This window comes from Saccopteryx leptura, chromosome 6, assembly GCF_036850995.1.
Source record: "Saccopteryx leptura isolate mSacLep1 chromosome 6, mSacLep1_pri_phased_curated, whole genome shotgun sequence".
Lineage (NCBI taxonomy): Eukaryota > Metazoa > Chordata > Mammalia > Chiroptera > Emballonuridae > Saccopteryx > Saccopteryx leptura.
In genome coordinates this window covers 109,145,975-109,168,942 of record NC_089508.1, presented here as the reverse complement: position 1 = coordinate 109,168,942, position 22,968 = coordinate 109,145,975, and the positions used below count along the sequence as shown (strand labels likewise).

General features: G+C 36.2%; 1 long non-coding RNA gene across 1 annotated transcript; it reads left to right on the top strand.

Moving 5' to 3' along the window:
• Positions 1–5,163: 5,163 nt before the first annotated feature.
• LOC136377577 (uncharacterized) lies at positions 5,164–22,957 on the top strand. The gene is made up of 3 exons (XR_010746330.1): positions 5,164–5,215; positions 11,470–11,548; positions 22,784–22,957. It is a non-coding gene; the product is annotated as an uncharacterized lncRNA (long non-coding RNA).
• Positions 22,958–22,968: the final 11 nt, after the last annotated feature.

Sequence of the window (22,968 nt, the reverse complement as noted above, 5' to 3'; positions counted from 1 at the left end):
ATGAATAATAAAATATTTAAATCACTTGAGGATATATGGTTAAGGTATAAAAAGAATTATTTTTAAAAAATGGAAGAGAGGAAGGAAAGAGAAAGCTTCATTGGAGTATACTTGGCAACTGAGACTGTGGAGGTCCAGAATAGGAAAGAAAACTCGAGGAATTCAGGATCAAAGGTATTTATAATGCAAAGGTGCAGATATAACCCTCCTTCGAGGGTAAGGCTCTTGCTGGAAGGATTTATGTTATTGAGCTTGTACAAGTATTATGCAATTTATTCTCTAACGCTTAAAAAAGATCCATTACTATCATTAGACTTAATTATGTTTTACAATGTGATATTCCTTATTAAATTTTTTTCAGAATCAGCAAATAAGAAGAGATAGCAGATAATTTCCTGGGAAAAGTAGTCTGTATTCACTTCCTTTGTTTCTATACTTTTCATTCAATCACTACCTAGTTCCTTGCAATCTGGATTTTGTCTCTCATTGCAGTAGAACTGCTTTCATTAAAGTCACCACAGACACCTTAATAGCCAATCCCAGTGGCACTGGGCTCAGCCACCATCCATCTCCTCTGGGAAGCCTTCCTTAATCTCAAAGAAAGGGCAAGATGCCTTTTCACCTGTTCTGCCAAAGCATTCTGAATCCACTTCTATTATAGCACCTACCATACTGTATGATAATTATGTACAGTTACATCATTTTATTCTGGACTGTGAATTTCATGAGGGTAGAAATTATGTTTTATTCAACTTTGTATCCCCAGTACCTGGTATGATGTTGTCTGAATTGTTGACAAATACAAACAATAAAAACCACTCTATTACCTCTTTCAATTATATCATCTAGATATACTTTTAGAAAAATACTGGAGACTTCCAAATGTATCAGAAAGAAACTTTTCCTCTGAGAACAGTACTTTTAGCTTCACTGGCACTGTACATATTGTAAACCATTAAATGATTAATATATGAATAAAGTTTAGATGTTTTACAACTGATTTTCTTGTCCCCTACCCTCACACATTGCCACAGCCTATTATCCATATATATATTGTGACTCTATTATATTGTGATTCCATTGGGTAAGAACTATTTTTTATTTAGCTAAATATTTTAAAATTATTTTTATTTTATTATTTATTTATTTTAGAGAAAAGAAACAGAGAGAGAGAGATAGACAGAGAGAGAGAGAGAGAGAGAGAGAGAGAGAGAGAAGGGGGGAGGAGAAGAAAGTATCAAATCTCATATGTGCCTTGACTGGTCAAGCCCAGGGTTTTGAACCAGTGACCTCAGCATTCCAGGTCAATGTTTTATCCACCGCCCTACCACTGGTCAGGCCCTTAGCTAAATATTTTTAAGTGTTTCTCATGTTCATATGTCTAGTTAGTGCTGGAGAGACAAAGATAAATAAGAATTAATATAAATAAATACCTTCTTAAGGGATTTATGCTAATAATTTTTAATAATTTAAAAAAATTTAATCTAACATAATTTTGTCTACTAATATAGCTCATAGTAAAGATGTTCAGCATTTTATTATTATTATTATTATTTTTTGTATTTTTTCCGAAGCTGGAAATGGGGAGGCAGTCAGACAGACTCCCGCATGCACCCAACCGGGATCCACCTGGCATGCCCATGAGGGGGCGATGCTCTGCCCATCTGGGGCGTTGCTCTGCTGCAACCAGAGCCATTCTAGCACCTGAGGCAGAGGCCATGGAGCCATCCTCAGCACCCGGGCCAACTTTGCTCCAATGGAGCCTCGGCTGCAGGAGGGGAAGAGAGAGACAGAGAGGAAGGAAAGGGGGAAGGGTGGAGAAGCAGATGGGCGCTTCTCCTGTGTGCCCTGGCCAGAATCAAACCCGGGACTCCTGCATGCCAGGCCAACGCTCTACCACCGAGCCAACTGGCCAGGGCTGTTTTGCCACATCTTTACATCTTTCAATTTATTTATTATTTTTTTACATCATGAATTTTAATATATGAAGACGACTATTGTCTTCATTTTCATAAACACACACACATGGCATGCCTACTCTCTCTTATCCAATTTTACAAATACTTTGAAAATTACCAGAATCTATATATGTGATAGTTTGGAATTACCTTTGGTTCTTTACTTTATTTCAGTTTTTGCCAAATTGTTTTTTTTTCATCGTCTACAAACTTCACACTTTTCATCCTTTTCTTTGACAAGTGGTAGAGCTAAGCTTTCGTGATTCTCACATAAAGACTTGGTTAGAGAAGAACCAAGTATAGGTGGGCTGAGGAGTAGAACAATGATGCCTCGATTTGATATTACTTGTAATATCCTAATGTCTTAAATGTATTATGTATATGTTTCATATTTCAATAAACATTTATCAAATTTCAAAAATATAGCTTAAGTGAAACACATTATGTAATAATAAAATACGTGACCAAAGGAATCTGTAAATGTATTGCTGTAACTTTTATTTTTGCTAAAAAAATTTCAGTTTAATAGTGCTGAAGATAGTTATTTTGAGTAAAGGAATTGAGTACACATCTATTTAAAAACATTTCTCATACTTATTTTTTAGAATAAATGAATATCTAAGCTTATATTAAAATTTAGTTTGTATATTTTCTTACTGTAAGAAAAATCAGTGAACAAAATTCATTTGGTTAAAGTTAACTTAAATATTGTTTTTGGAAATAGTGTCCTTGGTCCTTGGGAACAACTAGTCTGTTATAATGGGGGTAGCAGCAATGGAGGGTTGGGTTTTGCTTTTAAAATGGAGTGTTGAAGCATCTATGAACTAAAAGCTTAGAATGACTGCAACAGACTGAAGTAAAACAGGGATCAAAAATTCGTCTCTCAAACATACCTCATCCTAATATACATTTCAAACATACAACATTCCTTATGGAAACTTTTATTCTATTCATTCTCTACTTCTAACAAAGTAGAAACTATGCATACATGACAATGTTTACGAGTAAGAGAATCTTAGAAACGATTATCAGGAAATGCAATTTTAGGAAATACAATATTCTTTACCATGTACCATTTGTTAAAACAACCAAATTAACAATAAAATATATCAGCACAGCTTGGCTGTACCATTTATTTAATTAAGAGGATCTCAGAATTAATATATTACACAAAACCACTTATCCTTGCAAGTAAAGCATAACTGTTTGTCACAATTATTCTAATATACTTCTCTTCTAAGGGAAATTTTTAACTCAGGAAAGCAAGGTTTGGCATGGAAAGAGTTAAGAAACATGAAGCAACAGTAACCCCATTTAGATAAGGGGATAGATGGGTGGAGCAAGGGAACAATACACTAAAGTGCTTTTCTTTCACAGATCTTGGTTCAAATTAAGGTTAAATTCCACAGGAGGATGTGTTTTCCCCATATGGAGTCTTAAAGGACATGTCTTTGTTTCCAACTTCCCAGGGAAGATATATGTTAACACAAACAAAGCATTTCATAATAAATTTAACTTTTATAGAGTGACTAATGCCCTGTGGAGATAAGGTAGACTCCCAGTCACCTGTGTTTAATCCAGGCTGAAGAAATTATGCCAAGGGCACACTGACAAAATTTTATTCCTTGGCGAAGATGGCAGTAACTTGGTAGGCACAAGAAAGGGTCTTGGTTTTAAAAAGCCTCATTGGAATGACTCTCCCTTCCTCACTGTGAACACAGTTTAGCATTTATGTACTTTGGAAGGACAAAGAGGTGAGGTAAGCCTGCCAAAATTTGAACTTGTGTTTCTGGGAACCTGTTAGTAGGTCAACTGTTGCAAATGTATGAGAATCTGCAGAGGAGCAGTGGCTACTAGAGATCTGGGAGTGGGGCTACAAATAGCTTTACTAAAGTGTGCATACTGTATCTTCTTCTAGATCTCAAGAGATGACAGGATGTTTAAAATGTGACAGAGGATCACTATTATTCAATCAAATCTGGTTTGGGGGGAAGGGTAGGCATGGGAGGTGAAACAACAGAGGAAGAGACATCTTTTCCACTAGAAATATTTACTGTACCGTTTATAGATAGAAAAAGTGTCTTAAAATTTTTTACCTGGAGTCTTGTTAACCATAATTTATTAATGTATCTCTTCTTCTCAAAAGGAATAATTATTTATGTAAGTAGAACTTTCCCCCATTTTTTCTTTCTTTCATCCTTATTAACTAGAGGCTTAATTCTTAAATTTTTATGCTTGCAAAATGTCCCTGAACTGGTGGGTAGGTAACTCACTCATTGAACACGTACATCCCTTTCCATGTGCAGATTTCACTGACTTCAACTGAAGATTGTAAGAATCAGCCTGTGGCATGTGAACGGGTTCTTTTTTTAAGAGAGCAAAACCAAAACCTGTTTTGTATCTGTCGTGTCGGACATACCAGACTATCCAAGATGTAAGGTTTGAGATATATACACACACACACACACACACACACACACACACACACACACACACACACATAATCATTCTGACAACAGGAAGGAAATAGAAAATCTATTAAAATTTAAATAAAATAGAGTAGCATTTACCTCTCTTCCTGCACTTACTTCAAAAGAGGACACTGACATAGAAGAAACTTGATTTTAAGTTTATGAGGGTTTTTGAAACATCTCTTTAGTGTATCAGTCTGCAGGTCTCTGCTATTGATTCTAGATAAAATATCATTATTTATTCCAAGATATCTATTTCTTTATAGTCCTAATTTTCATCTTGTGCTCTGAATTAATTTTTTTTTAAACTTTCACTTTTTTATGTTAGTATCTAACAGAAGAAACTTTTCTGACCTTAGACTATTAGACAAGAATCATGACATTTCTCAGGCAAATCCAAAATTCAAAAAAATCAATGAACTATTCCAAGAGGAACACCACAAGGGGGCAGGTGAATCCAGGCTAGGTCCTAGGGGGAGGGTCTCAGCAGTGGGGATTCTGGTCAGAAGAGGGGAACGATGAGATGAAAATCAGAAACAACTCTAGAGATAATATTTCTTCATGAACTTAAGCATTTTATCTGGAACATCCAAGTGAAATTTTATTTAGAATCTATCCAAAGGCATTAATTACACAATATACAAAAAAAAATAGATGAAAGAGAGCAAACCAATGTAGCCCTAGTCACACACTGGCAGCGCTCACTGTATTTACAAGGCCGCTGGAATGTTTCTGGAAAAGGGAAAGGCTGCTGAGAAGGGAGCCAGGGTCTGCTTTGAATGCGTGGTAAGTATCACATAATTAAAAGATATGTGAGAAGGTATTTTTGTTTCAAAGTGATCCTAATAACCAACAATTTCACAACAGAAGTATAAACTTGGAATAATGGAGCTATATCACTTTCTTTTCTCACACAAAAAATTGAGAAATTAATTGTAGGCATTTCAGGAAAGATAAAAGCTACTTCTTTAAAAGGTTACTGAAAGGGTCTGCTTTCATTTTCATTAGAAATTAAACTTAACCTACCAATAAGAGGCAAAAATTGATATTAAAATGACTTCTTCTACAAATATTTTAAAATTGACACCAGACATCCTCTGTACAACTGTCAATGACCGTATCATCAATGACCAACACATTGCTACTTTTTATGCAAAGTGGGCAGGATTAATTCTATTTGGTAAAGCTGGAAATTCGCACCGGCCTTCCTCTTATATGTTCACAAAGGAAACACATTTAATTACTTGATGTGGTAAATAGGATATTATTTTATTTTTTATAAATTAATGAATTAAAATGCATAGGCATATATAACAATATATAGTATAATATAATATTATATATATTATAAATAGTATAGTATAATAAGATAATATTATACAATATAGTATAATTAAGTATACAAGTTTTGTTTCTTACTGGTAATTTTTATATAGTTTCTAATAACAATTAGAATCTTCAAAATGAACTTTTAAATAGTTTCTCTTATTTATGATAAAATTAACTTCTTATTTAGACCCTACAACAATTTTCTATAGTAACAACATAAAAATCACTCTTATTATAAATCTATTGCTTGATGAGGTCATCTCTTAATACACTTTAGAAAAAGTTAGGTTTTAGAACTTAGGGCACCAAGCTGAGTAATGTTTCTGTTACACCATTATATATTTTGGTATCATGGTACTGTAGGACTTAACATTAGTTGAACTATTAAGCCCCTTTTACAAGGAAACTTCTGGACTCAAAAGTAAATGCCCATTCTTAATGATTTTAACACTCTGTTTTTCTCAAATTCACTCATTTTTTTCTGTGTATATATGTATATACACACACACATTATACTATACACTCATACATATCTACATATGTACACACACACACATACTTGGTGCAATCCATCGATGGTGATATTTTAGGATAGTCTCGCTCCTCTTTTTGGTCTGTGAAGTAGCTTTTTCCTCCTTGTCTTTCTTTATCCCAAATAACTTCAGGGTCCCAAGTAACTGCAGGGTCCTCACATAAAGGACATGGAGACAGCTTCTGCAATGCTTGAAATGATAATGCTTTGATTTTTCAATGTGCAAAGTTGGATGGCTTTTAAAAGCTGACCAGTCCAGGGCTATTTGCACATAGTAGACATTCAATAAATATTTGTTGATTTGATTTATTCTAGAATAAAGAACTGGGTAACAACTCTTTTTTCTCTTCACTGATGTGCTATGGTTGAGCCTGTGTACAAACGCATTTATAGGTAAATATTAATAGTCATGGTCATTGAGAATGTTTTAGAAGAAAAAAATATCTAGATCTGCAGGCTATTAGGAATAACAATGATTGGGAGCATGTTTAATAAAACATTCTAAGTAGTTATAAAATAGTAGATGACAGACACCATAAAATAGGGTCTAACAGAAGAACATGCTGATAAATATTTGGAAACAAATAGCCACCCCATAGTATTTGAATCAACCACATGCTGAGGGTTTAAAGTTTTTGATTCTGTATACTAAGACAAAGGGTCTTTTCATTAAAAAAAAAATAGGGATAATATTTTGGCTCACTAAATTATAAAATTTACTGAGCATATTTAAACCATGTAACATTTTCTTTGGTACAGTCTCCCTTGTAATATTCACAAAAGTGTTTGTGTATATTTTATTGACAATTGAGAGGCTTTGAACATGCAACATGAGAATTTCTTCCAAATTTCAAATAATGTGTAACTTTGAAAGAGTTAAACTCTGTACTCCTACCATTCAAAAGAGCATAATTGATTTATTTCCTTTTCTGGTCACTAACAGTAAAAACTGTTTCTAAGCTTGCAACATGTTAAATTTTGGCTCAAGTAAAATTTACAACAGCAAGGTTTATGATAAAATCTGTCAAAACATTAACCACGAGGGCACAAATTTCAGCTCTTAAAAGAAACAGGGAAGCAGGAGCTTAGGAATGAATACACATTTGTACTTCTACCTCTAAATATGCCTGCTAATGTCACATTATGACAGTTATCTAATTCTTTGCTCTCATTTTACCAAAATGTGAAAGTTTCATAAGGTGACTATGTGTTTTAATTAATTAGTTTCAAAAAGATGAGATATCCTAATTCTAAATAAAAAAAATTACTAGCTAAGAGAACTTTAGATGTTCAGAGGAAAAGCTAAGACTCTATAGCATTTTCATTTCTCGCCTGATAAATTTCAAGAAAAGTTAAGTCTTTTTTTTTTTTTTTTTGTAAGTGAGAGGAGGGGAGATTGTGAGACAGATACTTGCATGCATCTGACAAGGATCCACCTGGCAACCCCATCTGGGGGCAATGCTTGGACCAACTGAGCTATCCTCAGTGTTGGGGCCAATGCTCAAACCAATGGCTGCAGGAGGGGGATAGAGAGAGAAGGGGGAGAGGGAAGGGAAAAGAAGCAGATGGTTGCTTCTCCTGTGTGCTCTGACCAGGGATTGAACCCAGGACGTCTGTACACTGGGTGACACTCTATCCACTAAATCAACTGGCCAGGGCCAACAAAAATGAAGTCTTAATGTAGGTAGTGTCTTAACACTTTTGCTACTGTAAGACAAAGATGGTTCATTTGGCTATGTGCCAAAATGTGAGCACTATTCATTAAGATGATTTTAATTTAAACAATGTTGGCAGTTCTGGTTTACTGTTGCTTGATGAATAAAAAAACTGTAGTTCTTAGAAAATTACAAATACTGTCATTGAAGGTGAATCACTCTGCTGGCAATCATTTGTAACCAAGATAGTGAAGAAGTACATGCTAGAAACAATTTTGGAGAAGGACATGCTATCCCGAAATATCATTTGATTAGACACAGCCAGGACAGGTTAATGAGAAAAAACTCTTCTTTAAGGAAATTAAAGGTGTTAATGTCATACGAGTAAAATGCAATGGCTATTCTATGCTTGAGTGTTTCAAAAAGCCTTTGATATAACTGACCTATGTGTTTATGTTTTTAAGCTTTAGGATTTTCATTCAGCAAGTAATGTGATGAGAATTGGTGGAGACTAAAGTAGAGAGGAAATAAAATTAGTAACTAAATATTAGTTTTGGAAGTTGTTGCTTGGTGGGTAATGTTCACGCACAAATTATGTTTACTCTCAAATATCTTATAGGATAGGTCAGGTATTGAAAAAATGATATAAAGCCAGAAAGTAAAATCTCAAGAAAGTTTATTAAAATAATCAGAATTCATAAAACTTTTGTTATTTTTTGGAAATAAGGAATCATTAAATTATGAACTAAAGTAGATTGAAGCACTATCAGAAGGCACCCAACCACACCAGCCTGGTTTATATATTGCTTTCCTTATTCCTGTCTTTGCCTGAACTTAAAATTTTGACACACTTAGTTCCAGAAGGCAATTTAGTTATTACCATTGTTCAGTAAAGATTTACATGGCAGATTTTGTGGTCTGGAGATTTTGTATAAACTTTCCAAGACAATGAAGCCATGTCTTCACTTTATCGTAGAATGGAATTTCAAACTTTAAACTGTGTGGAACAGCTACACAAGAAATTCTGATTTCAAAAACTAAATCTAGTTAAACCAAACCAACCAAACAGCCAAACAACCAAACAACCAACCAAACAAGCAAACAAAACCAACCAAAAAATCCCTAAGCCCACAAAACTTTTCACTTTAAATTGATTACAGTTAAAACTTAACATCTTCAGCTGAGCACAGTGTTTTACCTGCTATTGTGTCAGGTGCTGGATAACTTGGTATAATTGTGTATTTTAATACCACTGTTTGAGGAAAAGAGACTCGAATCTTAATCATTTAATGCCAGATACTTTTAGAAAGAGAGGCCATACAAATATTTGTAAAACAAAACTCTATTTTGAAAATTCAGGTTTTCATCATTAACAAGAATGATTATTCATCTGTGAAAAGAAATATGAATGAGACAATTTCTGATGTCCAGAGGCTGCCTTCTGCTGAGAGGTAGCACAGGAATACTGAAAAAGGGGGAAACGGAACTGTTCTAATAAGAGACAAGGAAGGGGCTACAAGCCATAGAGAAGAGATATTAACTGCAATTTGGCACTGGAGTCGGGTGGGGATTCAGAGAAAGCTCCATGCAGGGTCACATGTAAGTATTCTTGAAGAATGAATTTAAACACATGGAGGTGAATTTGATGGAGTAAAGGATATAACACACAGCAATGAATTAAATGAAGAAAGCACAGGGTAAGAACTAAAACGCAAAGGACACTTGAAGCATACAGGGTCTAAGGTTTTAGTAAGAATGAAATTTGCTTTTATTAATTTTCTTGCCATTCTTATAAAAACAGAATAACATGCCAGAACTTAAGTGATGATTTGGGCTATTGGTTCTTCGGGAAAAAAAAAAATCTAACCTAGGACCAGAAAAATCTTCTTAAAATCTAAAAAATAAAAGTACACACATTCCATTCTCTGATTCAAGAGCTGATGAAGTCACTTTTTGTCTTACTGCAACTTAAAGATAATATCTGCAATATTTAAACTTGCAGTTCACAGGATAGATTTATTTCTTGAAAATGGTGCCATTTTTATAAAAGCAGAGATAAAGATTATTTTGGTATGATTGAGGACTTGAAAGGAAACTTCTGATTTTAAAAGTTTTTCCTCACTTGTATTTGACAAACAAAATTACATACTTATATTCCTCTATGTCACCTAAATAAAAGTATATAACTACTCTTTATAATATACCAACAGTTTAAGAAGATAAGATGCAAAAAGCAACTTTAATTTTGCAAAGGGATAAGACTCTGATATGACAGTAATAATCAACGTACCTTAAGTAAAGCAGTAACACTGAGACACTTTATGTCAAATTATTTTATCACTGTTAAAATTATATTTGAACTGGTTTACGACTTGGAGAAGAAATTCATTCTCCTTAGTTTCAGTCACCTGGTTTTTGTTTCAAAACAATATGTTTAGAAGCAAAATGAGGCTGAGAGATTTAAAGTCAAAACTTGTCTTTAGCAAGCCAATGTGTACATAATCCATATGGGTTGAGAAACATTCTTTGTGACATTATCTGGAGGATCTCCCTAAGCAACCAAAGCTGTTGACTTGGAAGAAAAGGGCCACATGAGACAAAGTACATTTTCCAAGTGGATTTGGCAGCCCTCACCTTTTATGTAATTTTGGTTCTACGTTAGGCAAAGTTCCCAAGTCTCAAAGCAGGCACACATTTTGAAGTTTCTGTTACAATAGGTATGCTTTTTTGAAATGAGAGTCACCTCTTAATTTGAGCTTTCTTAGGTGCACTTTGGTTTGCTTCTTTAGTTTTCATAGTGTCAAAACTACTTTTTTGGGAATACCTGGACTAGACAGGCAAGAGCGTCTTACTTGCCTGAAGACCTATAAATTATATGGTTTTAATGCTAAAACCAGGAGTGTTGATTGTTACTGTTTTCTACGTCTTGCTTTGCATGGAGCCAGTGTTAAAAGTTTGTTAGCTAGAGCTTAGCAAACACATGGCTGAAAGAATGGAGTTACCATACAAGTGTTTAAATTCCACCACGGATCCCTAGCTACAATGGAGAAGAAAGTTCAAAAAACAAAAACAAAGTTGCAAGGTCTGAACTTGTGTGTCACGGATTCTTCTTACTCATCACCAGGCAGCTCTTATTCAGGGCAAGCAGGCCCTCCCAAAGCAACATGGTTAACTGAATACGGATCTTGAACATGTTGGCTGCAGATAAACCAAAGTGGCACATGGCTCATAACTCAAACATTTCATTTTGGGCAGCTGTTAGTTTTCTTGCCCAGGCTAATTTGGATTATTCAATCATAATTCTTTTCTCTAGTGGAAAATTGCTTGTAGTTACTGGTGGGGACAAAGAGCTGCAATTATGCCTCTTGGAAGATAATTTTATTATCTATTCATTTTCATCAGACACATAAGTTATATTAAATTGGGAACTAAATTCAGAACATTTTATTAGCAATACAGGTGTGCGTGTATATGTGTGTGTGTGAATTTAATAATATTTCACCCTGACTGCTGTTTCCTGCTAGGATGGACCTGGACTTGATAAGCAAGTAAAAATGCTGGTCAGAAAATGACAAACATAGTCTCAAATGCATCAATATGTTGGTAAGTTGGTAACTTGGAGAGATCAAAACCTAAGTAAAACTGGGAATCCTAAATGGTAAATGAAGCACAGGGTGTTTTTTTTGTTTTTGTTTTTATGTATTTTTCCGAAGTGAGAAGTGGGGTGGAGGCAGTAGACAGACAGACTCCCGCATACGCCTGACTGGGATCCACCCAACATGCCCACTAAGGGGCGATGCTTGGTCCATCTTGGGCATTGCTCTGCTGCAACCAGAGCTATTCTAGTGCCTGAGGTGGAGGCTTCCACATGTTGGGCTGACACTCTACCACTAAGCAAACCGGCCAGGGCCTAGAAGGTGTTTGTTGTTGTTTTTTTACCTTGAAAGCATTTGCCTTATGCTAGGGGTGAAGATGAGCTTGGATATTTATACTCTTCTACTGGAGCAAGGAATAAGGACACAGTCCAGCATTCACTCAAAAAGAGAATTCTTTAAGACAATATACAAAGCATTAAAAAAATTCCCTACTATATATATTTTTAAGATTCCACATGAGAGCATGCATTATTGGTCTTTCTCTCTTATTTCATTGTCCTTCCATATTGTTGCAAATGGAATGATTTTATTATTATATTTTTGAAGATTTTATTTATTGATTTTAGAGAGAGAAGAATGAGAGAGAAAGGGGAGAGGAGCAGGAAGCATCAACTCATAATAGTTGCTTCTCATATGTTCCTTGACCCGGCAAGCCCAGGGATTTGAACCAGCAACCTCAGCATTCCAAGTTGATACTTTATCCACTGCACCACCACAGGCCAGGCTATTATTTTTTATGGTTGAATTATATATATATATAATCACAGCTTCATTATGCATTCACCTTTTGATGGACACTTAAGATTGTTTCCATGTCTTGGTCATTGCTAATAAAGCTGCAGCAAACATGGGGGGGGGTGCAGATATCTTTTCAAGTTAGTATTTTTGTTTCCTTTGGATAAGTATCCAGAAGTGGAATTACTAGATCATATGTTAACTCTATTTTTAACCTTTAAGTATCCTCCATACTGTTTTCCATACTGTACCAGTTTATAATCACACCAAATTGTACAAGGATTTTCTTTTCTCCATACCCCCACCAGCATTTGTTTTATCTTTTGTCTTTTTGATGATGTCCATCTTTAAGAGGCATGAGGAGATATCACATTGTAGTTCTGATTGGCATTTCCCTCATGACTAGTGATGTTGAGCATTTTTTCATGTACTTGGTCTTTAATATATCTTCTTTGGCAAAAAAGTCTATTTGGGTCTTTTGCTCATTTTATTTTATTTTATAATTTTCATTCAGTGATAGGAGGGGAGGCAGTGAGGCAGACTCCTCTACAAACGCCCCAATCAGGACCCACCTGGAAAGCTCACTAGGGGGCGATGCTCTGCTCACCTGGAGCATTGCTCTGTTGCTCAGCTACCAAGCTTTCTTTAGTGCCTGAACTATAGGAACCATCCTCAGCACCTGGGGTCAATTCATTCCAATTAAGCCATGGCTGCAGGGGGGGGGGAGAGAAAGAGAGAGAGAGAAGCGAGAGAGGAAGGGGTAGGGAAGCAGATGGGGGCTTCTTCTATGTGCCCTTACTGGGAATTGAACCCAGGACACTCACACACTGGGTTTATGCTCTAACCCCTGTGCTGAGTCATTCCCCAAATCTAAAGTGGCCATTTTTCATGGGAGAAGCAAACTAGCAAAGGGAAGCAATTACCCTGCCCACTTAGAAGCAGGGGGCACATCAGGGATACAGGTTTTGAGTACTGAGGTCTAAGCTACACTGCCCCCTACTGCTAATTACGCACCAAAGGGCAGGCCTGGTGGTGGTGGGGGTGGTGTCCATGCCCAAGTGCCTGAGCAGGTGGTGGCAGCTGTGGGCCAGTAAGCAGACAACACATTGGGAAAATAGAGGCCACCTCTACTGGCCAAAAGTAGATAAAAGCCAGCCTAGGAGTGCAGTAGATATTTACAATGGCACCTGGGCCAAGTAGAGGCAGCCACAAATTCTGGATTGCCCGTAACTCCAAGAAGGTTGCTAAGGGCCAGTCATAGGGAGTGACCCCCCCAACCCACTGGTTTACACCAGGTTCCGGCCAGGGATGTCCAGGGATCCAGTGGCTAGATACAAAGAGCATCAGTTCAGGACCTAACAACCCTTGTTAAAGTGGTATCTTAAGAAAGGGCTCCTCACACCTGACCCAATTAAGGCATAGAAAACGCCAACACAAATAGCAAAAAGAACAGTAGCAGCAGACAAGTAGCCCACAGCTGATTACAAACAACAGCTGATGCCAACAAAAGAAGATCTAGAAACAACACAATGGGAAGCAGGAGGCTGACAACACCAACCCTATACTCAGCTAGCTACACAAACAGTACATCCAAAAAAGGAGTTTATACACAGACAAAATGGGAAGACAGAGAAATGCAATCCAAATGAATCAACAAGAGAAATCCCCAGAAAAAGAACAATGAGATGAAAATAACCAAGTTACCTGATGCAGAGTTTAAAATAATGATTGTTAGTATGCTCAAGGATCTTAGAGCAACAATGGATGTACATATGAGCACCTAAATAAAGAGATAGCAAACATCAAAAATGATATTCAAATCATAAAAAAGAATCAGTCAGAAATGACAAATACAGTATCAGAAATGAAGACTACACTAGAAGGAATTAACAGCAGGCTGGATGAAGCAGAGGATTGAATCAGTGATTTAGAGGACAAGATAAACAAAAGTATGGAAGCAGAACAGCAAAAAGAAAGAGGCTCAAAAAGTCTGAGGAAATTCTAAAATAGCTTTGTGACAACATGAAAAAAACAGCAACATCTGCATCATAGGGGTTTCTGAATGAGAAGAGAAAGAATAAGAAATAGAGAATCTGATTGAAGAAATAATAGCTGAAAACTTCCCTAAATAGATAAAGGGAAAAGTAACACAAGTTCAAGAAGCACAGAGAATCCCATTAAAGAGGAACCCAAAAAGACCTCCACCAACACACATCATATTAAAATACTAGTTAAGAGATAAAGAAAGAATAAAAAGGCTGCAAGAGAAAAACAGTCAATCACCTACAAAGGAACCCCCATAAGGATGACATCTGACTTTTCAACAGAAACACTTGAGGCCAGAAGAGAATGACAAGAAATATTCAAAGTAATGCATAACAAAAGCCTACAACCAATACTTCTTGATCCAGCAAGGCTATCATTTAAAATTGAAGGAGAAATAAAAAGCTTCCCAGGCAAAAAAAATAAAAAGTAAAAATAAAACCTTAAGAAATTCATTACAACCAAACCAATGTTGCAAGAAATGTTAAGGGGCCTGTTGTAAACAGAACAAAGGGGGAAAAAAATCTAGAAAAAGAGGAACGTATAATAGATTTAAGGAATAAAATGGCAATAAACAACTTCATATCAATAATAACCTTAAATGTAAATGGATTAAATGCTCAATCAAAAGACATAGAGTAGCTGCATGGATAAGAAAACAGGACCCATACATATGCTGTCTACAAGAGACCCACCTCAAAACAAAAGATATACATAGACTAAAAGTAAAGAGATGGAAAAAAATATTTTATGCAAATGGAAATGAAAGAAAGCCGGGGTAGCAATACTTATATTTGACAAAATAGACTTTAAAACAAAGGTTATAGTAAGGGCTTAATAACCAAAATTTATAAAGAACTTGTAAAACTCAACACCAGAAAGGTAAACAATCCAATAAAAAAATGGGCAAAAGAAATGAATAGACACTTCTACAAAGAGGACATACAAATGGCCAATAGGCATATAAAAAAATGTTCAACATCACTAATCATTAGAGAAATGCAAATTAAAACCACAATGAGATACCACCATACAGCTGTCAGAATGGTGCTCATTAATAAAACAATGCACAATAAGTGCTGACAAGGGTGTGGAGAAAAGGGGACCCTCCTGCACTGCTGGTGGGAATGCAGACTGGTGCAGACACTGTAGAAAACAGTATGAAGATTCCTAAAAAATTAAAAATGGAAATGCCTTTGGACCCAGCTATCCCACTTTTAGTAATATATCCTAAGAATACCATAGCACTGATTCAAAAGAAGAAATGCACCCCCATGTTTATGGCAGCATTGTTTATAATAGCCAAGACCTGGAAACAGCTCAAGTGTCCATCAGTGGACAAGTGGAATAAAAAGAAGTGGTACATATATACTATGGAATACTGTGCAGCCATGAAAAAGAAGAAAATCTTACCTTTTGCGACAACATGGATGGACGTGGAGACTACCATGCTAAGTGAAATAAGCCAGTTAGAGAAATAAAAATATCATATGACTTCACTCATTTGAGGAATCTAATGAACAATGTGAACTGAGAAACAGAATAGAGGCAGAGGCGGGTTCAAAGGTACCAGAGGGAAAGTGATCAGAGTGAAAGGGGATGAGAGGATGGGATCAGAGAAGGGAAAGAGATTAGTGAAATTATATATAATAACAGCGTTATAGAGAGCAGGACAGCAAATCCTGGAGGGAAGGGAGGAAGGCATTGGGGGGAGGGGCCAAGGGGGGTGTTGAGGGGTACATGGGGGGAGAGATATATTTGGAGGGACACTTGAATCTATGTAAACACAACAAATTATAATCAATAAAAATAAACAAACAAAATATCAGATATATAGATAAATGGAAGAGAATAGAGAGCCCCAAAATAAACAAACCTACACCTATATAATCACTTAATATTTGACAAAGGAGGGAAGAACATATTGTACAATGAGGTAATGGTACTCTATTCAATAAACAGTGTTGGGGGCCCTGACAGGTTGCTAAGTGGATAGAGTATCAGCCCTGCATATGGACATCCCAACGTCCATTCCCAGTCAGGGCACACAGTAGAAAAGACCATCTGCTTCTCCCCCACTCCCTCTCCCTCTTCTCCTCCTGCAGCCAGCGGTTCAATTGGTTCAAGGATGGCCCTAGGTGCTGAGAATAGCTCAGTTGGTCTGAGTGCTACAGTCTCAAGTGCTAAAAATAACTAGGTACTTGAACATTATCCACAAACAGGGTTGCCAATTGGATCTTGGTAAGGGCACATGCGGGAGTCGGCCTATCTCCCCTTGTCTCACCTAAAAAAAATGGTATTGGGATAATTGGATAGATACATCACAAAAAAAAAGAAAAGAAAAGAAACTGGACCACTTTCTTACACCATACACAAGAATAAACTTAAAATAGATTAAAGACTTAAATGTTAGATTCAAAACCATAAAAATCCTAGAAAACAGGCAGCAAAATCTCAGACATTTCTTGTAGCAATATTTTATTCTGATTTTTCATTTCAGGCAAGAAAAATAGAAAATCAGAGCCCTGGCAAAATAGCTTGATTGGTTGGAGTGTTGTCCCAGAGCATGGAGGATGCTAGTTCGATTCCCAGTTAGGGAATACAGGAACAGCCTGATGTTCCTGTCTCTCTAAATAAATAAATAAATAAATAAATGAAACAACTGGAAGTACATCAAACTAAAAAGTTTTGGCACAATAAAAGAAACCATCAACGAAATGAAAAGGCAGCCCATTAAATGGGTGAACATAACCGCCAATACATCTGGTAAGGGCTTAATAGCCAAAATTTACAAGGAACTTATAAAAATCAAGACCAAAAAGACAAATAATCTAATTATGATATAAACATAGGATTATTTTTTTTCTACTTCTGTAAAATATGTCATTGGAATCTTTTTTTTTTTTTTTTGAGAGGAAGTAGGAGGGACACACACACACACACACACACACACACACACACACAGGGAGAGAAGCATCAACTCATTGTTCCACTAGCTGTGCCATTGATTGCTTCTCATATGTGCCCTGACTGGGGCTCAAACTGGTGACCTTGGGCTTGAGCCAGAGATACTGGCATCCAATTGGCAATTTCAGTCTGCAGGAGGACGCTCTACTCACTGTGCCACTGGCAAGGGTTGCCATTGGAACCCTGATGGGGATTACATCAAATCTATAGACTTTTTTCTGTAGTATGTACATTTAAAAATATTAATATTTTCATTCCATAAACATGAAATTCGCTATCAATTTTTTTTTAGTTTTTTTTTTATTTATTCAATTTTCAGAATTTTCAAAATTCCTTTAAAAAAATTATTTATTGATTTACTGAGAGACAGAAATATCAATCTGCTCCTGTATGTGTCCTAAGGAATGAACTGGCTACCCCCGCTCTTCCAGATGATGCTTTAATGAACCGAGTTATCTGGCCAGGGCATAAATTTCAAATTAAGATTTTAAAAACACTCTAAAGCCTGTACATGGTCCCAGGTAACCGGCAGAAGCAAATGCAAAGCCTCTATGGGGGAAGCCACCTTATACCCAGGCCTTGAAAAGTCTCATTGAGGATAATTCTAAGAAAGAGAAGCTCAAATTCATGAATCACCAAACCTCCAAAAAAGTAGGCAACGTAAATGTAGCTAGCAGAAATAATACATAGCAAAACTGGAGCAGTAAATACTTGAGAGATTAAACTATTCAGAAATTAACTATAGAATAAACACATTTAAAATGTATAAGGAAATTAAAAACGGGATTGAAAATGAGATGGGAGCAAGAAACCATAAAAATTACCAAATAAATGGGGGAACGAACAGACTATAACCTCCAGAAATGAAAAATGTAACAGAAATGTAAAACTCACTGGAATTCTGCTTCCAGACACAACAGAGTAGTAGTTTGTGGCAGACCAATGCTCTTGCCAAGAACAACTAGAAAAGCTGGATAAAATACAAAATGTATTTGTTTAAAAGTATTATAGAGGAGCTGAAACAATGACAACGGGAGGGACTCAGATTCCAGAGAACACAGTGGTAAACTGATCTGCAGCTGCTCTTCCCTGGAGGCATTTGCTGGTTTTGAGTGAAGGTGACAGAATGATAATCTGGGCTCTGTCCTGGCAGAAGACTGTTGCTAGGGACAGAGACACCAGCAGCATTTTGGTAATCTTGAAGGGCTGGAGTGACAGACCTGGAGAGTCAAAGGGCCTGAAACACATGCCTAGTTTCCCTTTCAAAATACTTGGCAAATTCTGAGATGTCCTGAGAAGGTTAAAAAAAGCTTAGGTGAGAATAGCTAAAAGGGCCCCAGGGAAGATACCACTTTTATTTTTGAAAGCCCTGGTGAGCTATGCAATGGGAAGAGAGGCTAACCAGAGAAAGCTGAGCTTTATTCAAAATACAACCCAGCATCACTGGCACAGTAATTGACTGGATTAAGGTGACTCACTCTCACTCAATCTTCCCAATAGAAGAAAGGCTAAGTCCTCTTTGAAGGAAGATAAAACCATTGGAAGGTTCAGGATGTCTTACATTCAGTCAACAATTAAGAAGCATGCCAAGAGACAGGACCATGTATCTAAACATCAAGAAACAAAATAGACAGTAGAGGAAGACCCACAGGTGAGTCAGATAGTGGAGTTAGTAGACATAGACTTTTAAATAACCATGACTCAAATGTTCAAGAAAACAGAGGCAAAGTGGGGACAATACATTTATTTTAAAAGATGAGTATTTCACAGAATCTGAAATTAAAAATTAAATAAATGGCTTTAACAGGATTGGTGAAATGAAAGGTAATTTTGAAAACTCAAAACTAATGTACATAGAGTAAAAAAAGAACAACACCGAAGAAGGTGGAAACGATATATGGGAACAGGGTGAAAAAATACATATAATTTAAAAAAAGTACAGCAATGCCTGACCAGGCGGTGGTGCAGTGGACAGAGTATTGAACTGGGACACGAAAGACCCAGGTTCAAAACGCTGAGGTCGCCGGCTTGAGCACAGGCTCAAAAGCTTGAGTGCAGGGTCGCTGGCTTGAGCGTGGGATCACAGACATGAACCCATGGTCAGTGGATTGAAGCCCAAGGTTGCTGACTTGAGCAAGGGGTCACTCAGTCTGCTGTAGCCCCCCAGTCAAGGCACAACTTGAACAGCAATCAATGAACAACTAAGGAGCCGCAACAAAGAATTGATGCTTCTCATCTCTCTCCTTTCCTGTCTGTCTGTCCCTATCAAAAAATAATAATATATTATATATAATATATATTGTATAATCTCACAAGGAGGGGAAAAAGATATTGACCAGAGATTTCCTAAAATTGACAAAAGTTATCAAGTCAGTTTTAATAAGGTCTATGAACTCAGGCAAGAAATATACAAAGATCACATCTTTGCACACAGTAGAAGTGCCAAACAACAAAGAAACGGGAAAAAAAAATTGGAGAAAACAGAGACTTGACTTTAGGAGAAGAACATTAAGATTAACAGCTGATTTCTCAACAGAGAAGAGGGAAGCTGGATGTCCAGAGGATGACATTTTAAGAGAGTTATAGGAGGACAAAGGGAAATATCTTTAAAGCAGCCAGAGGACATATTATGTACAGAGAACAAAAATAAGAATGACAGCAAGAATAAAAACACAACCCAGAGATGATAGAGCAACATCTTGAAAATACTAAGAAAAAAAAAGGTTCACCTAAATTTCACTATCCTGCAAAAAATGTTTTCCACAGAATGAAGGCCAAAAATAGAGACATTTTCAAACATACAAAAGATGAAAGAATTCATTCCCTGTATTAGTATAAATGATAAATACTTGAGGAATAAGGTAAATAATAACAGGTAGAAATTTGGATCTACAAAAAGAGTACTGGAAATGATAAATATGTGGTAAATAGAAAATGTGTTATTTTAAAATCTCTAAAAATAGTTGACTGCTTAAAACAAAAATAACAATATTATTATTGTGTACCTATGTATTAGAAGTAAAATGTATGACAATAAGATTACGAGGGCCATACATGCATGGTGAGACATTGCTTTTATACGCTGTAATGATCATTATTACCAGTTTATAGACTCTTTGCCCTGATGACTTCTACTGCCCATCCCACCCTGGTTCTCTTTCAGCCACATACCCTAAGCTTTAAATTCTAATTTCAGTACAGGTGATGGTGTTACATAGTCTGCTTATATTTATCTTATGATTGAGTGATCAAACACAACAAAAGCAGTTTTTTGTTTTTTTTTTTAATTTCTGAAGCTGGAAACGGGGAGAGACAGTCAGACAGACTCCCGCATACGCCTGACCGGGATCCACCCAGCACGCTCACCAGGGGCGATGCTCTGCCCACCAGGGGGTGATGCTCTGCTCCTCCGGGGGGTCGCTCTGCCGAGACCAGAGCCACTCTAGTGCCTGGGGCAGAGGCCAAGGAGCCATCCCCAGCGCCCGGGCCATCTTTTGCTCCAATGGAGCCTTGGTTGCGGGAGGGGAAGAGAGAGACAGAGAGGAAGGAGGGGGGTGGAGAAGCAAATGGGTTCCTCTCCTATGTGCCCTGGCCGGGAATCGAACCCAGGTCCCCCGCACGCCAGGCCGACGCTCTACCGTCAGGCCGACGCTCTACCGCTGAGCCAACCGGCCAGGGCCAACAAAAGCAGTTTTTAAGAGTTCAACTGTTGGTTCAACAATAAGTAGAGGTGCTTTGTAGTAGACTTCTATCACTATTATTTTTTAACTAGAATTTGATCTTTCACCTTAGGTTTTTCTAAAATACTTACCAAAAACAATGTTTCTCTTTAATATTTTATTACTATAACTTTATTTTATATCTATGTAGTTTAGAAAGGTTCCTAAGGTACAAATTTTTCATATTGACTTTTATCTTTATTAAACTGGTTAAGGAAGTCAGACACAGCTTCCCAGTTTCACAGTGAACTTAATGTTTTCTTACTGCAATATACTTTATAGTGCATATCAAGTACAGTGTCTTCAGCATTATACACTTATAAATTTGATTAAGATCAATGTATAATAATTGCACTGAAATGTATAGAATTTGAAACAGGAAATTTTATGTGAATAAAAAGTAAATATATTTTAGCCCTGGTTGGATAGCTCAGTTGGTTAGAGCATAGTCTCAAAGTGCAGAGGTTGCTGGTTTGATCCCCGGTCAGGGCACACACAGGAGCAGCTAGATTCCTGTCTATCTCTCTCCCCCTACTTCTCTTGCTAAAAATCAATAAATTAAAATTTTTTTTAAAGAAGTAAATATATTTTAGATATTTGAGTTTGTGCATTAAAATGCACATTTGATAATAATTAAATAGTCAAGACACTGATGGCTTCCAAAGTACCAGCATACTCTAAAACTGTATTTAGAAAACAGCAAAAAAATAACAATATGTGTATTAAATTTCTGCAAAGAAATATCAATAGTATATATGTTAATAACTCTCAAAGATATATTTATCATTGTCAAATTCTAAAATTTTACATTAAAAATAGTAACTTCAACATTTATAAATTTAACTTAAACTACATAATAAAAAAGAAAACTTTTTGGAAAGGCTATTCTAGTAAAAGGATTACAAGTTTGGTAACTTGAGATGCTCTTCTGGAATGTATGCTACTAGTTCAAATGTGCAAGCTCCAACTTAACAAATGTTTAAAATATTTGAGTTTTTAAAACAGTGCCAAAATAAACCACGTATTTTCTAGAGATGACATATTTAGCTAAGCACAAGCAATATAAATCTTTCAACCATTCCATGTATTTGTTTAAAAACCTCAGAAACCACATGCATTTCTAATAAAATATAAACAAAATACTGAAATCACTGGAGCCTAACAGTTGACTTATAAATCAATTTTTTGAAAAGGCAAGTGCACTTTTTTGTGTGTGTCTGTGTGAATATAGATATATACATGTGGCATATATCTATGTATATAGATATGTATTATACATGTATGAAGATATGAATAGGCAGTTTAATTGTAAATAATAGTTGTCAACAACACAATACTTAATGTCTTGTGAACAATTTGTGTTCCATACACACTATATGAGGCAAGACAAAATGTGTAAGCCATGGTTATTTTATTATTACATTATGACACATTAATCACGAGTATTTGAAAATAGAAACTTTAAAAATAGTTATATTTAAAAATACTATACATAAAAGTGCTTTTTATGCAACTAAATCCAATCTAAAAACTACACATTTTAAATATTCTAACACTTGTTTTGTGAAAAAACAAAAACAATCTAATTCTGTCAGTAAGGAACATAATAAGAAGAGTCTTCAGTTTATTTGAATAAGGAAATATAGAAGGGCTCGTTTCTCATTAAAAAGAGGAAGATATTTTATTAGGTAAAATATTTATTGTTTTTATTTTTATAGAGATGCAGGGAGAGAGAAACAGAGAGAGAGAGAGAGAGAGAGAGAGAGAGAGAGGAACATCGAGCCACTCCTGTATGTGTCTGACCAGGAATCGAACCGGCAACCTCTGCCCTTCAGGATGATGCTCCAACTGAGCTGTCACCCAGGGTTTAGGTAAAATATTTTAAATAATTTTATCATATGAC